Below are 24,141 nucleotides of genomic sequence, written 5' to 3' on the forward strand. Positions count from 1 at the left end.
TGCGGGATATTCTTGAGTACATACCACAAATAATTCTTATTACACATTTTTGGGCCCGGAAAAATTTATCTTGTCTTCATGAGTTCAAATGGCTCTGAGCACTATGGGACTTAACATCTGAGGTCATCACTCCCCTAGAATTTAGAACTACTTAAACCTAACTAACCTAAGGACATCGCACACATCCATGCCCGAGGCAGGATCCGAACCTGCGACCGTAGCGGTCGCGCGGTTCCAGACTGAAGTGCCTAGAACCGTTCGGCCACAACGGTCGGCCTTTATGAGTTAGCCCAAAAAAAATCCCATTTGACATTATGTAATGAAAGCAAGCATAGTATTCTATCTTTTTCATTTTTGTATCAAATGTGTATGGCAACAATTGGTTAGGTGCTTCAGCAGTTATGGTAAGCTCCTCAGAGTTGAATTTATCATCAAGATGTAATCCAAAGAATTTAATACTATTAACTTCCATTTGTTGCCATCATATTTTAGGCATATACTGTCGAGAAACCTCTTACAAGTTATAAACTGCATGTAGTGTTTTTTTTCCCAAAGCTTAGTGACAAAGAATTGGCTAGGAACTTTTTATTAATGTCCATGAAAATTATATTGACCGATCTTTCAAACAATATACACTACTGGCCATTAAAATTGCTACACCAAGAAGAAATGCAGATGATAAACGGGTATTCATTGGACAAATATATTATACTAGAACTGACATGTGATTACATTTTCACGCAATTTGGGTGCATAGATCCTGAGAAATCAGTACCCAGAACAACCACCTCTGGCCGTAATAACGGCCTTGATACACCTGGGCATTGAGTCAAACAGAGCTTGGATGGCGTGTACAGGTACAGCTGCCCATGCAGCTTCAACATGATCCCACAGTTCATCAAGAGCAGTGATTGGCGTATTGTGACGGGCCAGTTGCTCGGTCACCGTTGACCAGACGTTTTCAATTGGTGAGAGATGCGGAGAATGTGCTGGCCAGGGCAGCAGTCGAACATTTTCTGTACCCAGAAAGGCCAGACGTTTTCAATTGGTGAGAGATCTGGAGAATGTGCTGGCCAGGGCAGCAGTCGAACATTTTCTGTACCCAGAAAGGCCAGACGTTTTCAATTGGTGAGAGATCTGGAGAATGTGCTGACCAGGGCAGCAGTCGAACATTTTCTGTACCCAGAAAGGCCAGGCGTTTTCAATTGGTGAGAGATCTGGAGAATGTGCTGGCCAGGGCAGCAGTCGAACGTTTTCTGTGCCCAGAAAGGCCAGACGTTTTCAATTGGTGAGAGATCTGGAGAATGTGCTGGCCAGGGCAGCAGTCGAACATTTTCTGTACCCAGAAAGGCCCGTACAGGATCTGCAACACGCTGTTGTGCGTTGTTCTGCTAAAATGTAGGGTTTCGCAGGGATCGAATGAAGGGTAGAGCCACGGGTCGTAACACATCTGAAATGTAACTCCCACTGTTCAAAATGCCGTCAGTGCGAACAAGAGGTGACCGAGACGTGTAACCAAAGGTACCCCATACCATCACGCCGGGTGATACGCCAGTATGGCGATGACAAATACACGCTTCCAATGTGCGTTCACCGCGATGTCGCCAAACGCGGATGCCATCACCATGATGCTGTAAACAGAACCTGGATTCATCCGGAAAAAGGACGTTTTGCCATTCGTGCACCCAGGTTCGTCGTTGAGTGCACCATCGCAGGCGCTCCTGTCTGTGATGCAGCGCAAGGGTAACCACAGTCATGGTCTCCGAGCTGATAGTCCATGCTGCTGCAAACGTCGTCGAACTGTTCGTGCAGATGGTTGTTGTCTTGTAAACGTCCCCATCTGTTGACTCAGGGATCTAGACTTGGCTGCACGATCCATTACAGCCATGCGGATAAGATGCCTGTCACCTCGGCTGCTAGTGATACGAGGCCGTTGGGATCCAGCGTGGGGTTCCGTATTACCCTCCTGAACCCACCGATTCCATACTCTGCTAACACTCATTGGATCTGGACCAACGCGAGCAACAATGTCGCGATACGATAAACCGCAATAGCGATAGGCTACAATCCGACCTTTATCAAAGTCGGAAACGTGATGGTACGCATTTCTCCACCTTACACAAGGCATTACAACAACGTTTCACCAGACAAGGCCAGTCAACTGCTGTTTGTGTATGAGAAATCGGTTGGAAACTTTCCTCATGTCAGCACGTTGTAGGTGTCACCACCGGCGCCAACCTTGTGTGAATGCTCTGAAAAGCTAATCATTTGCGTATCACAGCATCTTCTTCCTGTCGGTTAAATTTCGCGTCTGTAGCTCGTCATCTTGGTGTCGTAGGAATTTTAATGGCCAGTAGTGTACTTGAATTGCTATTTATCGTAATGTTTGTATCACCTTCAAAAAGAACACTTGGTACCTGGTAACGTTACAGTCGTAAGGACACTGGTATACAGAAGAAAAGGTAAGGGCCCTAATGTGGAACATTGTGGGACACCTCTTATGATTCGTTTCCATTTGCATGATGCCTGATAACTTAATACACTTCTCCTTCCCTTGACACCCTTTGTTGCCTATCAGAGGAAAAGTATTTGAACCAGTTTGTAGCATTACCTATTACCCGCAATAGTGTAATTTACTGAAATGATATTGTGATTTATGTAGTCAAATGCTTTTGACAGATCACAAAATATACCAACAGGCTGTAATTTAATGTCTGATGAATTAAGTGCACTCTCTCTGTATGTGTGGATAGCCTTATCAACATCGAAGACCTTTAGAAATCTGAACCGTGACACTGACAATATACAAGGTGACAATTATTGAACTATATGGGAAAAGAAATGTAAATTAGTTACAAACTACGGCGTGCACACATTTTATTCTACCTGTTAACGCCACTACGCATATTCGGATGTAGGTTATGACATGCCTGCCATTATTGACGATGGTGTGGCGCAGACGAATAGCGAAATTCTTCATGATCCGCTGAAGTGTTGGAACATCGATGCTGTCGATACCTCCTGAATGGCTGTTTTCAGCTCAGCAATGATCTTGGGGTTAACTGTGTTTTTTTTAACATAGTCCCACAAAAAGGAGTTGCGTGTGTTCAGATCCGGAGAATATAGTGGCCAATCGAGGCCCATGCTAGTGGCCTCTGGGTACCCCAGAGCCAGAATGCGGTCCCCAAAGTGCTCCTCCAGGACATCAAACACTCTCCTGCTTCGATGGGATCGAGCTCAGTCCTGCATGAACCACATCTTTTAGACACCAGGGTCACTTTGGATAATGGGGATGAAATCATCTTCCAAAACCTTCACGTACCTTTCGGTAGTCACCGTGCCATCAAGGAATATCGCACCTGGACACTGCAGACCACACAGGCACCCGTTGAGGGTGAAGATACTTCTGGATCGCGAAATGCAGATTCTCAGTCCCCCAAATGCGCCAATTTTGCTCATTGACGAACCCATCCAAATAAAAGTGGGCTTCGTCGCTAAACCAAACCATACAGCGCAAACTAATTCACATCATGCCTCGCGGCCCACTGTGCAGTTTGGACGTCCTAACTGAAACCGTTCAGAAGTTATGACAATTTTATTTCATATACTGCAATAATGGTCAGCCTGTATTACTTCTTGTCTGATGGTTAAGAAGTAGATTGTATATTACCTTCTCTAAAATGCTCAAGAACGTGAAAAGTGAAGTCGAAACCAGTGAGTGTGATAACTGCTTGTGCAGTATGGTGTTCGGTTTGTGTTGTTAATGGATGAAGCGAAAGAGAAGGAGAAATCCGGCGTTGGCACATAGCATTCTCCTCTCGAATAGGGGAACGCCAGGCTTAAGGTCTCCATCCGATGAACAGATCATCATCAACAGTGTCACATACCCTCACTATGAGAAGATTTGGAATTTAATCCAGAATATTGGCGCAACGAGTAGGGATCAGGAACTTACGCCATCATCTCTTCTTGTCTTGCTGGCCAGACACCGCCAATGATATTTGCCACCGCCAGGATTCGAACTGGCTGACATCCGACTCGAGCACCACAGCACACGCATGAGCTAGCGACCTGGTCTATGGCGGCAGGTATAGTACACAGTAGACTTATAAAATTTTTTAAGTCGATTTCTCGAAAACGTTTCAGAATCGCGTCGTCCTAGAGCAGTATTTGTTAATCCAAGTACAGGGGATGGAGAAAAATATGTGAACACCAAAAATGTAACACAGTACCAAATCTAATACGGTGTAGGAAAACCGTTTGCATTCAAAACAGATTCCAATCGTCTAGAAGTGAATAAGTACAGGTCCTGTACGCTTTTCAAGGGAATTTTTTACTTCCAGCAAAATAGTGGCAAATTCAGGTAACGACGACGGAAGTGGACAGATTAAGCGCCTTTCTGTCCCAAGTAGATTACTAAGGGTCAGCAGTATTGAAGTATGGGGGCTCTTGTGGCCAGGAGAGACGCGACAATTGCTTGTGCTCACAAACTTATTCCCGGACGATGCGAGCTGTGTGAACAAGGATCCTGTCGTCTTTGATCACAGCACGACCATTTGGGAACAAACATTGTACCATGGGACGGACTTGAACAGCCAAAACGTTCACATAATCCTTTGGAGTAATTCGACCATGCAGAGTAACAATAAGGCCTATGGATTATCACGATTTCGAAGCCCAAGACATCACCGAACCATAGCCATGTTTGTGCCTTGGGACGTATACACGGCCTGAGGTTGCAAGAAGTGAGAAACAAGACTCATCCGACCAAATGACATTCTTCCATTGCTTCACAGCCCAGGTGTTATGGCTTCCGCATCACATTTTCCTGTTACTGGAATTTGCATCACTGATGAGTTTTTCCAGAATTCCAGTTCCCTGATTGTCGAGCAACCTTCGCGTTCTTTTGACACTGACAGGGTTTGCGAGTGCGACATTCAGTTATGCAGTAACTTTTGCAGTTGACGTCCTCTTATTTCTGGTCACAATCCTCTTCAGCGATTCTCTTTCTCGATCATTCAACACACACTGTCATCCGCATTGGACTAAGTGGATTTTTTACCCGTTTTCCCTGTATGCGTTATAAATCTTCGATACAGTGCCACTTGAAACACCAAACACTTCGGCTCTCTTGGTTACGGAAGCATTCATCGTATGAACAACAATTTGCCCACGTTTGAGTCCTCTTAATTCCGACATAATGCACGCACAACTATTCAGAATTAGGGCTGTTGGTAAATTATCGATATCTTTTCCAAAAAGTATCAATATATACCGGCGACTCTCTTCCCACCGATATATCGATATCAAAATCGTAATACCGAGTGCCGATATTTCCATTTTATATTATATTTCTTTCGCAATTTTCAGTAAATATTTGAAGTTGTTATTTTAAAATTGTAGTGGAACATAATTTCATTTTCACTGTGTGAAGGAGTCTTACTTCTTTTTGAGCTTTCATTGCGTCCAATCTCTCTCTTTGACTGTATAAAACAAGTATATGTCGTATAAAACAAGACGTATAAAACAAGATTACATTAGAGGGTGGCTGTGTGAATAGAATAACAAGATTTACGATGTGGAGAAATAGCACACCAGTTGCGCTAAAAAACAATTTTTAATGCTACTGGAGGACTTCTTATGTTGGGGTAGTGGTCGAAATTAAACATGAATAAAGTATATTAATGTGACAGTGATGGCTAACTACGACCACTACTGAATCAAAAGCGATATTGTAAATAACTTGTATTTATTGTAAATTATCTCACGATAGAAATTAGATCATATTGAACAAATCATGAATGAAAACAAATTAAACAAATTGTACACTGTTCTTAGATATACTACACTGGTAAGACTGGCTCTCTGCTCTTAATGTTAAGTTGATGCGAAGTTTGATTTAATTATGCCCCTGGATAAGCAAATGGTAAATGCGATCTGACTGCGTTCCTATAATCTCTTTTGTGTCTGAAATAATACGCACTTTGGACACCACCACTAAGAAACAAACCAAACAACATGCAAATAGACAAATAACCAATAACGAATCATAAGCAAAACTACGATGCTCAGTGGATGGCAAGAACACGATCCAACAACTATTTCTGAACTTTACTGCCGCTGATGCAAGTTTTACAATACCGTCTACCAGCGTGCTGGCTCCCTCGATACTGCTGGGGCGACGACTGCAGCTGCGAAGTCGCTGAATTAAGAAGTCACTCAAATGTCTTGAGCAGAATAAACTACTCATAAACTGCTAATACCACAAGCCCTATATTTCCTCTAAATGGTATACAACGCATCCAAGACTGGCTCAACAACCTTTAAGGTGCAGCCCAGTGTGTCTTGTACTAACGTGCAATACCAGTATGTGCACTGGTTGACTATGTTCAATGGTGACTGCCAGGCGAAATCAACTGCAATTATACTAGTAGTCAATTCAATGCCTATCGTGGACGCTGATGTCCAACTGTAGCTACAGACTCTAGATCATACACAGCACAGTATTCAAATCTAAGTCCCTATCTCAGAGCTACCGAACTTTGGGACTGTCCGCTTTCACGGCACAAGACGCTCTCCTCCTGCCTCGCTCTCTCTCGATGCTCTTGCGACGATCTTGGCGCCAAACTCTTATCAGCCAATGCCGACGCTGCAAAGGCCTCCCACATCTCCCTCATGGAGTGATACAACTTCTCCACCTATCCAAAACTTTCTCTGTTCGAACAGCGGGCGTTGACCCTCAGCGTTTCCCGCACTTTCTTACGAACTGCCCAATCAGAGCTCAGCCCATTTGCCGCTAAAACAGCGCCCGAGCGGGCGGCGCCAGCGCGTACGTTGGACGCTCTCTGTCTGCTCGACATTTCCCCCCTCTCTCTCTCTCTCTCTCTCTCTCTCTCTCACCTGGCACCCGGCGGTGTTCCTTTTTGATGCTTGCCGGTCAGTCCCCTGGGACCCCTGGACCCTGCACAGTGCTCTTCTGGCGCTCGACGGCCTCCACCTCCCAGGCTGCGCCTGACCATTCCTCGCCTCCACTGGCAAATTTACTTTGCTTACACCTACAGCACGCAACTAAATATTATCGTTACCAAAGCCTGTATTATTTCAGATATGTGTTTAATCATCACGTATTTCTCTTTCCAATCCACCTAATAACAATAATTAACCATTATATGGGTTTATTTACTTCAAACATGCAGAATAATCTGCAAAATGAACGTCACAACTGAAAGCCACCATTCGCTACTAGTCTGTAATTTCTTCACATCGGTTTTCTTCGAAAGCAGTTGCCGAAAATTATGAACAATACTTTAATTGACAAGATTGGTCTTTACGGTGGGCGTAGGCATGTGAGGGAAATGCTGACGTAACCGGCGCTCGGCGTTAGGAACAAAAACTGCAACGTTTAGTTTCACCCCACAATTTTCACATTACAGCTGCTAGGTCACTGGTCTTGGCAGACATGGATAAACAGGGAAGTCGACATGAAGTGTCCCGGACAGATTCGATATGTGGCGAAGCCAAATGACGAACCCATCGGACACGTTTTATTGTGTCACTTACATGCAGTTACCATTGTTAGCAAAGTGATTACCGCCAAGGGTGAACGTGCATAGTTTTTCTTTCAGTTCTTGCTCTAGAAGATAGACAGGCTGCTAGTTTGTTAATGTACAGAATGTTGTTGTTGTGGTCTTCAGTCCAGAGACTGGTTTGATGCAGCTCTCCATGCTACTCTATCCTGTGCAAGCTTCTTCATCTCCCAGTACCTACTGCAACCTACATCCTTCTGAATCTGCTATGTGCATTCATCTCTTGGTCTCTCTCTACGATTTTTACCCTCCACGCTGCCCTCCAATACAAAAATTGGTGGTCCCTTGATGCCTCAGAATATGTCCTACCAACCGATCCATTCTTCTAGTCAACTTGTGCCACAAATTTCTCTTCTCCGCAATTCTATTCAGTACCTCCTCATTAGTTATGTGATCTACCCATCTAATTTTCAGCATCCTTCTGTAGCACCACATTTCGAAAGCTTTTATTCTCTTTTTGTCTAAACTATTTATCGTCCATGTTTCACTTCCATACATGGCTACACTCCATACAAATACTTTCAGAAAATACTTCCTGACACTTAAATCTATACTCGATGTTAACAAATTTCTCTTCTTCAGAAACGCTTTCCTTCCCATTGCCAGTCTACATTTATATCCTCTCTACTTCTACCATCATTAGTTATTTTGCTCCCCAAATAGCAAAACTCATTTACTACTTTAAGCGTCTCATTTCCTAATCTAATACCCTCAGCATCACCCGATTTAGTTCGACTACATTCCATTATCCTCGTTCTGCTTTTGTTGACGTTCATCTTATATCCTCCTTTCAAAACACTGTCCATTCCGTTCAGCTTCTCTTCCAGGTCCTTTGCTGTCTCTGACAGAATTACAATGTCATCGACGAACCTCAAAGTTGTAATTTCTTCTCCCTGGATTTAAATACCTACTCCAAATTTTTCTATTGTTCCCTTTACTGCTTGCTCAATATACAGATTGAATAACATCGGGGAGAGGCTACAAACCTGTCTCACTCCCTTCCGAACCACTGCTTCCATTTCATGCCCCTCGACTGTTATAACTGCCATCTGGTTTCTGTACAAGTTGTAAATGGCCTTTCGCTCCCTGTATTTTACCGCTGCCACCTTCAGAATTTGAAAGAGAGTTTTCCAGTCAACATTGTCAAAAGCTTTCTCTAAGTCTACAAATGCTGGAAACGTAGGTTTGCCTTTCCTTAATCTATCTTCTAAGATAAGTCGTAGGGTCAGTATTGCCTCACGTGTTCCAACATTTCTACGGAATGCAAACTGATCTTCCCCGAGGTCCGCTTCTACCAGTTTTTCCATTCGTCTGTAAAGTATTCGTGCTAGTATTTTGCAGCCACGACTTATGAAACTGATAGTTCGGTAATTTTCACACCTGTCAACACCTGCTTTCTTTGGGATTGGAATTGTTATATTCTTCTTGAATTCTGAGGGTATTTCGCCTGTCTCATACATCTTGCTCACCAGATGGTAGAGTTTTGTCAGGGCTGGCTCTCCAAAGGCTATCAGTAGTTCTAAATGAATGTTGTCTACTACCGGGGCCTTGTTTAGACTTAGGTCTTTCAGTGCTCTGTCAAACTCTTCACGCAGTATCATATCTCCCATTTCATCTTCATCTACATCCTCTTCCATTTCCATAATACTGTCCTCAAGAACATCGCCCTTGTATAGACCCTCTATATACCCCTTCAACCTTTCTGCTTCCCCTTCCTTGCTTAGAACTGGGTTTGCATCTGAGCTCTTGATATTCATGCAAGTGGTTCTCTTTTCTCCAAGGGTCTCGTTAATTTTCCTGTATGCAGTATGTATCTTAACCCCAGTGATATGTACAGAACATCTAAGAGTAAATCAATACTTCAATCTACTACTCTAAAGCCGGCAGTATTTTTACAATGTTCAGCTGATCTTTTTATAGATAGGTACGTCGATATCTTTTTCTGTCGGTACATCGAAACCTTTCTTCGATATATCGTTAAAATCGATGAATCGGATACACGATATTTTGAAAATATCAACACTCCTACATAGAAAAGGTAAACTTTATGATCAGTTGAATGTATGCTTCTTTTGTCTGGGGTGGCTTCCGTACCACGCGTGCGACTAGTGCTACGCAGTACGGGAACAGGTGAAGAGTAGCTGAGATGTCGATAGGAGGGCGCCTGCAGACAGGGGCGTGCTCCGTGTGCTCGTAATGTGCGCAGCGAGCTGTGGGGCGGAGGGCGGAGCCGGCTCGCTCCAGCCTTGACGCTTTGCGCCACCTGGCGTTCACCGGCAATTCTTCATTAGTGCAGCGCCTGCCTTGCGATCGAGCAGCACGTTAGAAAGTACTCCGCTACTGCAATCTGGCTGGATCGTTAGACAACCTTCAGACATTACTTCAGCATAGCCGGCGACATGTGTAGTTCCTTCTCTACATTGTCGCACAGATGTCAAAATGGTAGATATCGAAATAGATGACAGAGGGATAGAAAAACAATTAAAATCGCTCAAAAGAGGAAACGCCCCTGAAGCTGATGGGATACGAGTTCGATTTTACACAGAGTACGCGAAGGAACTTGCCCCCCTTCTTGCAGCGGTGTATCGTAGGTCTCTAGAAGAGCGTAGCGTTCCAAAAGATTGGAAAGGGCCATAGGTCATCCCCGTTTTCAAGAAGGGAAGTCAAACAGATGTGCAGAACTATAGACCTATATCTCTAACGTCGATCAGTTGTATAATTTTGGAACACGTTTTATTTTCGAGTATAATGACTTTTCTGGAGACTAGAAATCAACTCTGTAGGAATCAGTATGGGTTTCGGAAAAGACGATCGTGTGAATCCCAGCTCGCGCTATTCGTCCGCGAGACTCAGAGGGCCATAGACACGGGTTCCCAGGTAGATCGACCGAGCGAGGTGGCGCAGTGGTTCGACACTGGACTCGCATTCGGGAGGACGACGGTTCAATCCCGCGTCCGGCCATCCTGAATTAGGTTTTCCGTGATTTCCCTAAATCGCTTCAGGCAAATGCCGGGATGGTTCCTTTCAAAGGGCACGGCCGACTTCCTTCCCCATCCTTCCCTAATCCGATGAGACCGATGACCTCGATGTCTGGTCTCCTTCCCCAAAAAACAACCAACAACAACCAGGTAGATGCCGTGTTTCTTGACTTCCGCAAGGCGTTCGATACAGTTCCCCACAGTCGTTTAATGAACAGAGTAAGAGCATATGGACTATCAGACCAATTGTGTGATTGGATTGAAGAGTTTCTAGATAACAGAACGCAGCATGTCATTCTCAATGGAGAGAAGTCTTCCATATTAAGAGTTATTTCAGGTGTGCCTCATGGGAGTGTCGTAGGACCGTTGCTATTCACAATATATATAAATGACCTTGTGGATAACATAGGAAGTTCACTGAGGCTTTTTGCGGACGATGCTGTAGTATATGGAGAGGTTGTAACAATGGAAATTTCTAATGAAATGCAGGAGGATCTGGAACGAATTGACGTATGGTGCAGGGAATGGCAATTGAATCTCAATGTAGACAAGTGTAATGTGCTGCGAAAACATAGAAAGAAAGATCCTTTATCATTTAGCTACAATATAGCACGTTAGCAACTGGAAGCAGTTAATTCCACAAATTATATGCTAGTAGGCATTAGGAGTGATTTAAAATGGAATGACCATGTAAAATTAATCGTCGGTAAAGCAGATGCCAGACTGAGATTCATTGGAAGAATCCTAAGAAAATGCAGTCCGAAAACAAAGGAAGTAGGTTACAGTACACCTGTTCGTCCACTGCTTGAATACTGCTCACCAGTGTGGGATCCGTACCAGATAGGGTTGATAGAAGAGATAGAGAAGATCCAACAGAGAGCAGCGCGCTTCGTTACAGGATCATTTAGTAATCGCGAAAGCGTTATGGAGATGATAGATAAACTCCAGTGGAAGACTCTGCAGGAGAGACGCTCAGTAGCTCGGTACGGGCTTTTGTTGAAGTTTTGAGGACATGCCTTCACCGAGGAGTCAAGCAGTATATTGCTTCCTCCCACGTATATCTCGCGAAGAGACAAAGAGGATAAAATCAGAGGGGTTAGAGCCCACACAGAGGCCTACCGACAATCTTTCTTTCCACGAACAATACGAAACTGGAATAGAAGGGAGAACCGATAGAGGTACTCAAGGTACCCTCCGCCACACAGCGTCAGGTGGCTTGCGAAGTATGGATGTAGATGTGTCTTGCAACTACACAGAAAATTGTCAGTTTTGTTGGGGTTGGGTTGTTTTGGGGAAGGAGACCAGACAGCGAGGTCATCGGTCTTATCGGATTAGGGAAGGATGTCGGCCGTGCCCTTTCAGAGGAACCATCCCGGCATTTGCCTGGAGTGATTTAGGGAAATCACGGAAAACCTAAATCAGGATGGCCGCACGCGGGATTGAACCGTCGTTCTCCCGAATACGAGTCCAGTGTCTAATCACTGCGCCATCTCGCTCGGTGTCAGTTTTGTCTAATACTTATTTTACAATGCCTTGCCGTAGTGGTAATACCGGTTCCCGTCAGGTCACCGAAGTTAAGTGCTGTCGGCATTGGCTACTAATCGGATGGCTTACCGTCCTAGTCTGACGAGAGCTATTGGCAAGGGGATGTACTCTGGCAAGTGGGGGCTCTGGCCACGGAATCTGACAACGACCGGGGAGTGCAGTGCTGATTTGATGCGTTCCATACCTATGCCCATCGGTGAGGATGACACGGCAGTCGGTCGGTAGTGTTGGGCCGTACGAGACCTGTTCGAACGGAGGAGCACCTTTAGAGATACATGTATGTCTGAAGGAACGGACATTGGTAATGATCTACAGCTCTATTAATATTATTAAATTTATTCGCCAACTGCGAATTCTTTTGACATCAGCTGTATTAGGTACGGTAATATTACCCTTTTTTGGCGCATAAAAATCTGTGCCGTATTAGGACTCGAACCCACATTTCCTGCTTATCGGGAGAGGTCACCGAAGCCATTTCGGCTATCCGTGCACGCTCCCCTTACCGGAAAATAAGTGTTACAAGCCTAGACTGGCAAAATGACGATAGTAATACTAACTTTGAACACATTACTCTCATTAAACCTGTTGCGGGAATCCAAATAATGCAGCGAACAATAGAGGCGTAGACAGTGTGGCGTATGGAAGTTTAGGTGGGTCTGGGTAGCGTGCACGTTTAGTGAAACAAGCGCTGTTATCATTTGAGAGATACAGAGTCGAGCGAGTGTGCCGGGACTTACACAGTTCACTGATAATAGCACCATGTCATCATACCGCGCCGGTGCGTAGCATACAAAGTATTGCGTCATAATCTAAGAATTAAATTAAAAATTAAAGTAGCTTTTCCAAAATTATTTAATATATCTTATTTTTCTTCTTCTTCTTCTTCTTCTTCTCACTGCATTACAACCCTGTGTGAGTTTTAGCCTTATCAACAAGTTTCCTCCAGTCTGTCTTCACCAGCACAGTTCTCCGCCATCCTCGGACTCTGAGAAATTTCATATCTTCTTCCACATCCTCTATCCACCGTTTTCGTGGCATTCCTCTCTGTCGTCTTCCGGTTGGCCTCCATTCAAAAATCTTTTTGGTTGTTCTCCCTGCATCGATCCTGAGGACATGCCCAAGCCAGGCTATTCTACTTTTTATAATTCTTACGATGTCAGCTCCTTGTATGAGGAGGTCCAGCTCAGTATTCGTTCTAGATCTCCATTATCCTGAACTGCCCCATAGATCTTACGCATCACTCTACGTTCAAATGTCCTGAGCTGTTGCTCGTCAACACTCGTTAGCGTCCATGTTTCGCATCCGTAGGTTACAACTGGCCTGATCATGACCTTATATAGTTGCAGCTTCAGATGCCTGTTTAATAACATAGAGACCAACAATTTCTTAAACGTGTGGAAACATCTATTACCACTTAGGATGCGCAGTTTTATTTCAGTTGACATGGAATCTGTGCTGTTAATATTAAAGCCCAAATAGTCATTGTTTTGCGCATGTTCAAAATTGGAACCGTCTGCTGGTAGTCTATCCAAGTCATAATTTTCCTTCCATGTGAAATTCATGTACTTAATCTTTGTTTCGTTTATAGAAAGTCTTCTATGTTTTGTGGCTTCTTTCAGCTCACATAATGTCCTCTCTAGCGATACCCTTCTTCTACTAATAATTGTTACATCATCAGAATATGCATGTGCATGTGCATATGAGTCGACTTTGTGCCTATGTGAGCCATGGCGCTCGTTACTGGCGCGCCAGTCTCTTGGATGTTCATTATCGATCCTTCGATGTTTCTTATCTTTGCTTGCCTTGTAGTTTTCCGCATTCTCGGGGCGAGTGGCAGTTGACGTTTGCTCGGGCTACCTGCTGAGACGCCGCGAGCTACGAGCTACGAGGTGGGAAGCAACCACGTATATTTGGAGTTGGTTGTACGCGGTCTGCCGGTTCAGGGTGGAGGATATGTGTTGGCTGCCTGCCTGTCTGCTCTCCTGATTGATTTTGCTCGCCGTGCCTTGCGACCGCCTAGCTTGGGTTACTGCCTGGTGTGTCCTACACGAGCCATACCGGACGTCCAGCAGAAGTTAAGCAGCCTTGTGTTTCTTTTAAAGGAAAGGAGCAAATGTATAACACTTTTTGTAACCAATTTTGGTGGCCTCTTAAGTGTGGCTTTCGCGTTTACACTGCCTTTGGGGACAGCTAATTCTTTTAAATTTAAATAGTTGGGGTTCCCTGTCCTTTATAATCTTTAGGGGGTTTTATTTGAATTTTCTCTTTGGGGTTCCTTCCTTGTGCTTGGTTAAATGTTTACTTGTATAGCGGGAAGTGACCCCTGGTTAAAACTCGAAGAAGGTGTTTGATGTTGCTGCCGCCTCCGGCATTCGTCTTTTCAGTTAAGTGTTGTCATCCCTTCGAGCGACCTGGGTCACTCCTCGTTAATTAATGCTGGTTTATGTGTACTTAGTTTTGAATTGGCCATTTGACTTAATATTTTGGAGCGCAGTATAGCACTAAGGCAACCTCATTGTATACCACCTTGTGCCCCAGTCTAGTACCTTAATTTTCAGTGGCACGAGTTAGCTCCACTACCGGTTTTACTGATGTGCTCCCTTCAAAATCTTGTCTTGTATAAATTTGTCCTATGTGTGTCTGGGAAAACAGAGATGAGCTTTACAGTGACTTCAGTGCTAGTCAGTTAATGGAATATTCATTTTGGCTTGGTTTCCACTGAAGAGTTTGTAAGGAGCGTAGTGTGTTTGATTTGTTATTCATTTAATTACTGTAAGTTTGTTTATTTAATGGGGAGCAAGACATTTAAAGACTGTAGGTATTAACTCCCCTAGTTGCTGGGTGTCGCTAATTCGTTCCAAATGGCCTACTACTTATTCAATGGCAAGGCTGTTGATTAGTTGGTTACTGTGAGTACAAATTCACGCTATATATTTATTGCCGAAATTGTTAAAGTGTCTGTGTCGTGATTCAATCACTAGCCACGTGTTTGAGCTAAATTGATATAAACCTTACATTTCCTCCTTAAAATTTGTTGCCAGCAGAAACACTTAAGAGAACTAAGTTTTGTCACTGATTATGTTAACCTTTACTGGGAGCAATATTTCATGTAGTTAATTTTTGTCTTAAAATGTGTATTTCTCTGATGTAATAAACGAGTGATAAAAGAAAAAAGCGAAGTGGCCTGGTCCTTCCTACTGTGTCCCGTTTGTAACACGTATCACTATGTAACCAGATATCTGAAGCTTCCACACGGCTGCTTCAAGAGTCAGACTGAAAAGCATTGTAGAGAGTGCGTCCCCTTGTCTGACTCCTCTACAAATGCTAAACCAATTGCTCAATTCTCCATCCACTCGCATTGCAGCCTTGGAACCAGCCAATGTTGCTTGAATAAGTGAGACGTACTTTGGAGGTATACCAAGTAGAAGCAAATCATTTAGCATTTGCGCTCTGTCGAGACTATCAAAGGCCTGTTTGAAGTCTACGTAGATGTTATAAAGCTCAATGCTATATTCAATATGCCTTTTCATGTATTTGCCTCAACACAAATATGTAGTCTGTTGTTGATAGCCGGCCGGAGTGGCCGTGCGGTTCTAGGCGCTACAGTCTGGAACCGCGCGACCGCTACGGTCGCAGGTTCGAATCCTGCCTCGGTCATGGATGTGTGTGATGTCCTTAGGTTAGTTAGGTTTAATTAGTTCTAAGTTCTAGGCCAATGATGACCTCAGAAGTTAAGTCGTATAGTGCTCAGAGCCATTTGAACCATTTTTGTTGATCTATTAGGCCGAAATTCACACTGATACTCCCCCAGAATCTCTTCTGCATATGGTGCTAACCTGTTGTACATAATACTAGAGAAGGTCTTATAGGTTAAATTCAGTAGGGTAATTCCTCGGTAATTTGAACAGCAGGTCTTGTCTCTTTTCTTGTGTATTGGTTGGATTACACCTAAGGTCCACTCTTCTGGGATCCTTTCCTGATTGCAAGTCAACTTAATAAATTTGTGCATCCGCTTATGAAGATCAGTTCCTCTATTTTTTAGCAGTTCTGCAGTTATTTCATCAGTTGCTGGTGCTTTATAATTTTTTTAAGCAATACACTACCTTCCGTACTTCCTCTAATGTTGGTTCCTCTTTTTCTGGATCTACGGTATAATAGAGTGGCTGCTCATTCCTGATAGGATTGCCCTCTCTGTCAGCAAATTTCCCTGTTTGTCCTTACAAGCTGTTATTTTCGGTATATATTCTTGAGATCCTTCTTTGATTTTCTTGTAGAATTTTCTGCTTTCATTCCTTTGGTAGTGCTCTTCCATCTCCTCTATCTTTCTCTTTATGGCTTCTTTTTTTTCCCTCCTGCATGCCCTTGCTGCCTCTATTCTCCTTTCATTATATAATGCCTGATTTTATCTAGTATTCCGCTGCAAGCATTTCGCCTTGCTTCCTTTTTCTGTTCCGCTGCCTGTCTACATTCATCATCAGACAAGTCTTCATTTCTGAGCCACCATATTTTGTTTGTAGCTCCTGTCTCAATCTGTTCTGGTACTCCTGAGCAGTAGCCCTATCTTTCAGTAGTTCTATATTCCATTTCTTTACTCTGGCACTACTTCCTCTGGCAGCCATGGCAAGTTTCTGTCTCATTTTCGCTCCTACTACGTAATGATCAGAATCTGAGTTTGCTCCTGGGAAAGTGCTCACATTTTCCATATCGGATGCCCACCTCTTTGATATCAATATATGGTCTATTTGGTCTGCTTCATTTGTTCCTCGTATTTCTCATTTCCCTTTGTAGATATTTTTCCTTGGAAAACAGGTACTTACTGCCTTCAACTTGTTTGCAGAAGCAAACTGGGCAACCCTCCTACCATTATTGTTAGTCTCTTCCTTACCCAGTTTTGCATTATGGTCGCCAAGAATTATTTTGGAATCATATCTGGATATTCTGTCACACACCTCCTGTAGCTGATCATAGAAGATGTCCACAGTATCTCCATCTGATACTTCCGTTGGTGCATATACATTCACATAGGTCACATTTTGAAATTTGCCTTTCATACGCAGAGTAAATATGCTTTCATTATATGGGATGAAAGCAATAATTTATCTACGTATATCCTTGGAGGCTATAAACCCAAATCCAAACTCTTCTTGTCTTTCGCTTTCCTGAATAGAACATGGAGAATTTCTGCTTATAAATCTCTCCCTTCCACCTGATTTCCTGGAGTGCAAGAACTTCCATTCCATACCTTAGCACCTCTTCTGCAACACTATTCAACGCTCCTGTTTGTAACAGCGAACGCACGTTCCATGTTCCAAATTTAAACACCGATAAATCCGTATTCCTGTTTCCTAGCATAGTTGGTCTGTGTAGGGGCAGTCCAGCATGCCTTGTTGAATTATTCGCAATAACAGATTTTTTACAAGGCAGGGGTATCAACCACGCGCTCAACCCACAATCTGGAAGACCGGGCTTTCATTTCGGGGTTAGCTCCCCTAGAGGGGGTGACGACCCAGGCTATAGAGTCCCCCCTACCCTATGGTGTGGCTCCTCTGTCGAGACCACTCCGGCTTGGATGATCCTGCTAGTTGCTACATTACCGCCGGTACGGCTCTCGACCTCATCATAAACCCTTCCGGCCAGCACTGAAGGTGCCTGCGATAAGCCGGTGTCCCCTGCTTCAGCGTAATAATGTTCTGACTGAAGGAAGACATCGAAGCAATTCAGAGGCGGGCTGTTAGATCTGTTACCAGTAGGTTCGAACAACACGTAAGTGTTACGGAGATGAATCATGAACTCAGATGGGAATCCCTGGAGGGAAGGCGACGTTCTTTTCTTTTCGAGAAACACTATTGAGAAAATTTAGAGAACCGTCATTTGAAGTTAACTGCCGGACGATTCTACTGCCGCCAACATACATTCCGCATAAGGACCATGAAGATAATACAGGGTGTTACAAAAAGGTACGGCCAAACTTTCAGGAAACATTCCTCACACACAAAGAAAGAAAAGATGTTATGTGGACATGTGTCCGGAAACGCTTAATTTCCATGTTAGAGCTCATTTTAGATTCGTCAGTATGTACTGTACTTCCTCGATTCACCGCCAGTTGGCTCAATTGAAGGAAGGTAATGTTGACTTCGGTGCTTGTGTTGACATGCGACTCATTGCTCTACAGTACTAGCATCAAGCACATCAGTACGTAGCATCAACAGGTTAGTGTTCATCACGAACGTGGTTTTGCTGTCGGTGCAATGTTTACAAATGCGGAGTTGGCGGATGCCGATTTGATGTATGGATTAGCACGGGGCAATAGCCGTGGCGCAGTACGTTTGCATCGAGATAGATTTCCAGAACGATGGTGTCCCGACAGGAAGACGTTCGAAGCAATTGATCGGCGTCTTAGGGAGCACGGAACATTCCAGCCTATGACTCGCGACTGGGGAAGACCTAGATCGACGAGGACACATGCAATGGACGAGGCAATTCTTCGTGCAGTTGACGATAACCCTAATGTCAGCGTCAGAGACGTTGCTACTGTACAAGGTAACGTTGACCACGTCACTGTATGGAGAGTGCTACGGGAGAACCAGTTGTTTCCCTACCATGTACAGCGTGTGCAGGCACTATCAGCAGCTGATGGGCCTCCACGGGTACACATCTGCGAATGGTTCATCCAACAATGTGTCACTCCTCATTTCAGTGCAAATGTTCTCTTTACGGATGAGGCTTCATTCCAACGTGATCAAATTGTAAATTTTCACAATCAAAATGTGTGGGCTGACGAGAATCCGCACGCAATTGTGCAATCACGTCATCAACACAGATTTTCTGTGAACGTTTGGGCAGGCATTGTTGGTGATGTCTTGATTGGGCCCCACGTTCTTCCACCTACACTCAATGGATCACGTTATCATGATTTAATACGGGATACTCTACCTGTGCTGCTAGAACATGTGCCTTTACATGTACGACACAACATGTGGTACATGCACGATGGAGCTCCTGCACTTTTCAGTCGAAGTGTTTTACGCTTCTCAACAACAGATTCGGTGACCGATGGATTGGTAGAGGCGGACCAATTCCATGGCCTCCACGCTCTCCTCACCTCAACCCTCTTGACTTTCATTTATGGGGGCATTTGAAAGCTCTTGTCTACGCAACCCCGGTACCAAATGTAGAGACTCTTCGTGCTCGTATTGTGGACGGCTGTGATACAATACGCCATTCTCCAGGGCTGCATCAGCCCATCAGGGATTCCATGCGACGGAGGGTGGATGGATGTATCCTCGCTAACGGAGGACATTTTGAACATTTCCTGTAACAAAGTGTTTGAAGTCACGCTGGTACGTTCTGTTGGTGTGTGTTTCCATTCCATGATTAATGTGATGTGAAGAGAAGTAATAAAATGAGCTCTCACATGGAAAGTAAGCGTTTCCAGACACATGTCAACATAACATATTTTCTTTCTTTGTGTGTGAGGAATGTTTCCTGAAAGTTTGTCCGTACCTTTTTGTAACATCCTGCATACGAGAAATTAGGGCTCATACGGAGGCATACAGACAGTCCCTTTTTCATCGCTCTATTTGCCAGTGGAACAGGAAAGGAAATGACAAGTAGTGGTACAGGGTAACCTCCGCCACGCGCCTTACGGTGGCTTGCGGAGTGTCGATGTAGATGTACATGTAGACACTCATGATGCAGGCGGTCACGGAAGGAAGCTAGTGTCATCCAATGATGTTATTCAGCAAGTGGATTAGACGTTTCGATAAAATAGAGTACGAAGGGCAATTCAGAACGAGAGATGAGGAATGTTGTCATCAGGCATTGCCGTTCTTCTCATCGATGCTAGGCCATAAATTGCAGTTGCACCAAAGATGCTCCTGGAGGGTTTCCGATAGGAAGTGTTCTATGACCCAGCATGCACCCCGGGCTTGGCTTTCACTGACTTCATTTCTTTGCTCACAGGAACCGCTGGTTACGAGGTGAGCATTTAGGTACAGACAACGATCTGCAGACCAGCATAGAGTATTGGCGGAAAGCGCAGGCGACTGCCTTCTGTGACTACGGTACTAGAACTTGGTGCAACGTTACGACAAATGACTAAGTCGGAGCAGTGACTACGTAGCTGCCGCGCAGGATTAGCAGTGCGGTCTTAGGCGATGCAGTCATGGACTGTGCGGCTGGTCCCGGCGGAGGATCGAGTCCTCCCTCGGGCATGGGTGTGTGTGTTTGTCCTTAGGATAATTTAGGTTAAGTAGTGTGTAAGCTTAGGGACTGATGACCTTAGCAGTTAAGGCCCATAAGATTTCACGCATATTTGAACATTTGAATACCATCAACCAGATCGTTTATGTAAATCATAAAAAGGAGAAGATCTATTAGGCTGTCCTGGGCCACACCTGAAGTTACACTTGTTTCTGTTGAAGTCACCTCGTTCAGGACAACATACTGCTCCCTGTCTGTTAGAAAACTTAACTATGCAGCTGGAAGATGTAGCTAAATTCTGCAGATAAATCATTTTTGATTTCACTTTGGTTTCTATTTCGTGATAAATCGGATCTTAAAAATATATGACCCTCTTATGTTGCCTCATTTCACACAAAACTATCGTTAATGAGCAATTTTTAATGTTCCCGCTTTCTTTCTGCGATCCGATTCGTGACTGTACATTCCGCGACCGCCTACGACTCACAAGGGGGCCATCATGTCTGATAAATGCGGATTCTGATGAGTCCTACGTATGTTGTAGAGGCACGTTTTCTGAGTACCTGCCTACTGGATTTTCATGCAACGGCCCCTACTTTCCGAGAAAATCGATGTTTAAATCTTGTATGTATTGTATTGTGTGTTAACCGGGGGCCTAGAAACGACGGAGAGGCTCCATCCCCGCCGCAGCCGCAGTGGTCCGCAAGACCACGACGACTACCGCAGTCCACCCCTCCGCCGCCCCGCACCGAACACAGGGTTGTTGTGCGGTTCGGCCCCCGGTGGACCCGACCCCCCCCCCCCCCCACAGGGAACGTCTCACACCAGATGAGTGTAAGTATGGTGTACGCGTACGTGGAGAACTTGTTTGCGCAGCGATCGCCGACATAGTATAACTCTGAGGCGGAATAAGGGGAACCAGCCCGCATTCGCCGAGGCAGATGGAAAACCGCCTAAAAACCATCCACAGACTGGCCGGTTCGCCGGACCTCGACACATATCCGCCGGGCGGATTCGTGCCGGGAACAAGGCGCTCCTTCCCGCCCGAAAAGCCGTGCGCTAGACCGCACGGCCAACTGGACGTATTTAAATCTTACTAGAACACTCTATACCTGTAGCGTTAGTCATACTTCGACTAAGCGGAAGAAGCGCGGCGGCTAAGATTCACGACTATCACGATGGCTGTACAGGTTCATATCCTGTGCATTTACTTTTCTCTTTTCAATTTCATCATACAGAATATCTTTTAATAGTACATTTTAGGCAAAATTATTGAAAAAAAGTCATTATTGCCGTACTGATAACTCAATCATTACAGCAAACTTTCTTCAAATGTGTATTCCGTTTGTGGTTCGTAGTTAAAATTCCGAACAATTGGACAACGTTTGCTTGATTCGTAGGAAGTGCAGGGCAATCAGAAAAGTTACGATCAAATGTTTGAAAATGAAAGAAAAGCAAGAAATTGTGCAGTAAAAATTGTCTCACCAAAATATGTACTCCATTTTACCTACTCTGTTACGTTAATTTTTGTACAGGAAAATTAAAATTTTCACGAAGAAAAAAAAAATTCAGAATACTCACAATTTGCTGAAGCCTAGTAAAGAAACTACTTCGAGAGAAGATTACATAAAAATACATTCTTTAATTCTGCATTGGTTTAGTGCGCCTGCTTTCATAGGAATAATCAAATACGCATGGTTCGCATCGAAATTGATCGAAGAAAGAACAGTCCTTTTTAATAAAAACGAACTGCGTTTTATAATATTGCTTCTGAAGAATCCTTGTGCCATCAACAGTAGCATTCATTAAGTGCGCGTGGTGCTTTATGGATTTGTTTACTATCAAAAACAGTCTTGATCACAATTTATTTATTACGGTGACCGGTTTCGACCACTACTGTGGTCATCTTCAGACCTACAAGTCGTATACAAAGCTTTAATTAGAGGGCTACAAACATTAAAGAAAATACATAAAGCTATAAAGCTATAAAACTATGAATTACCAATGAGTAAGGACCTCCTTCTGCTGGAGAATCACTACTGGAGAAACCAGTGCACGTCTTACTATATATAATGGAGGCTCCGCCCACTTCTGACGGAATGATGTCATTACTAACCAATGGGCTATAGGTCGAATAACAATGTAAAATTTCTTAGTTAAAAGAACATTGTCAAGAAAGGTTCAAATGGTTCAAATGGCTCTGAGCACTATGGGAATTAACAGCTGTGGTCATCAGTCCCCTAGAACTTAGAACTACTTAAACTTAACTAACCTAAGGACATCACACACATCCATGCCCGATGCAGGATTCGAACCTGCGACCGTAGCAGTCGCGCGGTTCCGGACTGCGCGCCTAGAACCGCGAGACCACGTCAAGAAAGGAAAATAAACACACACTAAAGTTAGCTTATTTAACAGCTATTGTCAATTAAAATGCGTCAAAATAGTTAAACATGTAGGATAAATGAACTTCGTTTTGGCAGTACATGGGTTGCCCTCTCAAGGCCTGTTAGTGAACCACTTGGAACCACCGGTTGCCATGGAGAAGTTGGGCGCCGTTCCAAAGATGTGGCAGCAGGCTCCTTTCCACTGAAGTTGTTGTAAAGTCGATAGGCAAACTAGTGGTTGCCATGGTGAGGATAAACGCCAGTGCAAAGATGTGGCAGCAGGCTTCTTTCTAACGAAGTTGTTGCAAAAGTTTTTGATAGTAAATATTTGTAGCACTTTTATCACTGTTCACTACCACAATGTATTCAAAAAAATTATGGATTTGTGTTTCAGTTGCTCCTAAAACTAACACCATCTGAAATTATATTCAAGCACAGCAAGCGATGCAAGTGATAACGAGTAAGACGATTGCGTAATCTATTCTGTAACAAACAGAATACACGTTTGAAGAAAATTTGCTTTGACGATTGATTTCCTGGTTAAATTAATGCAGAAGAAATGACAATTTTTGAATAATTTGGCGTGAAATACAGTATTTAATGATATTCTGTACGATGAAACTGGAGAAAAGTATACGCGCAGAATCTTAACTTGCACCGCCAATATGATAGCTGTAAAACCTAGCCTGTGTGTTATTTCGAGTTGGTCAAAATTTGGCTAATGTTATTGATTTAAGAGTTAGGCAGGACAGAATCACCGGCGTGGCAAGCATCACGCGTGCAGCATCTGTGGGCCAAGAGTGGGCCAGGCCCGGCCTGTCGCTCGGCTTTGTTCGGTTCTTGTCGGAAGTACCCGGAAGAACACGACATTTGATTTAATATTCCGGTGCGGTATTATTCGGTCGACAGAAATCGCTTCAGTTCGGCAGAATCGAGAGGTCAGCGTTGTTTAACCTCCGCTACTTGTTCGTTGTATTTGAGAAGTTCACTAGACCAGTGGCTGTTTGCACAAAGGAGGCAGTCTAGTGATCTACCGTCGGAATCCTTTAAAATGAGAGAAGTGAGGGATGAGTGTTTTCAGTTCGCATAACTGACAGGTAGTGCCTATTTACTATGAAATGACATTACAATACCATGCAGAAAGAATTTAAAGATTTAGTTGACAGATAAAGAACACAAAATTACAGTTACGACAGAGGGAATTAATTGTTTTGTACATCAACTTGCACTTTGTACTAAATCTGCAGGGCTGAAGTACGTGAATAAATTCATGGTACGAAATGTAAAATTCCTGAAGTCACATGCATTATTCCATTGTCAGTTGCAACAGTTTTCAATGGAAGTGAAGGGAGAGTATAGAGACTTCATATGTTACTGGAAATTACGTAGGATAAGTCAAGGAGCATACTGGAACGATTTTTCGATTTAAAACTCACTATTGTT

Source organism: Schistocerca serialis, chromosome 3 (genome assembly GCF_023864345.2).
Source record: "Schistocerca serialis cubense isolate TAMUIC-IGC-003099 chromosome 3, iqSchSeri2.2, whole genome shotgun sequence".
Classification (NCBI taxonomy): Eukaryota; Metazoa; Arthropoda; class Insecta; order Orthoptera; family Acrididae; genus Schistocerca; species Schistocerca serialis.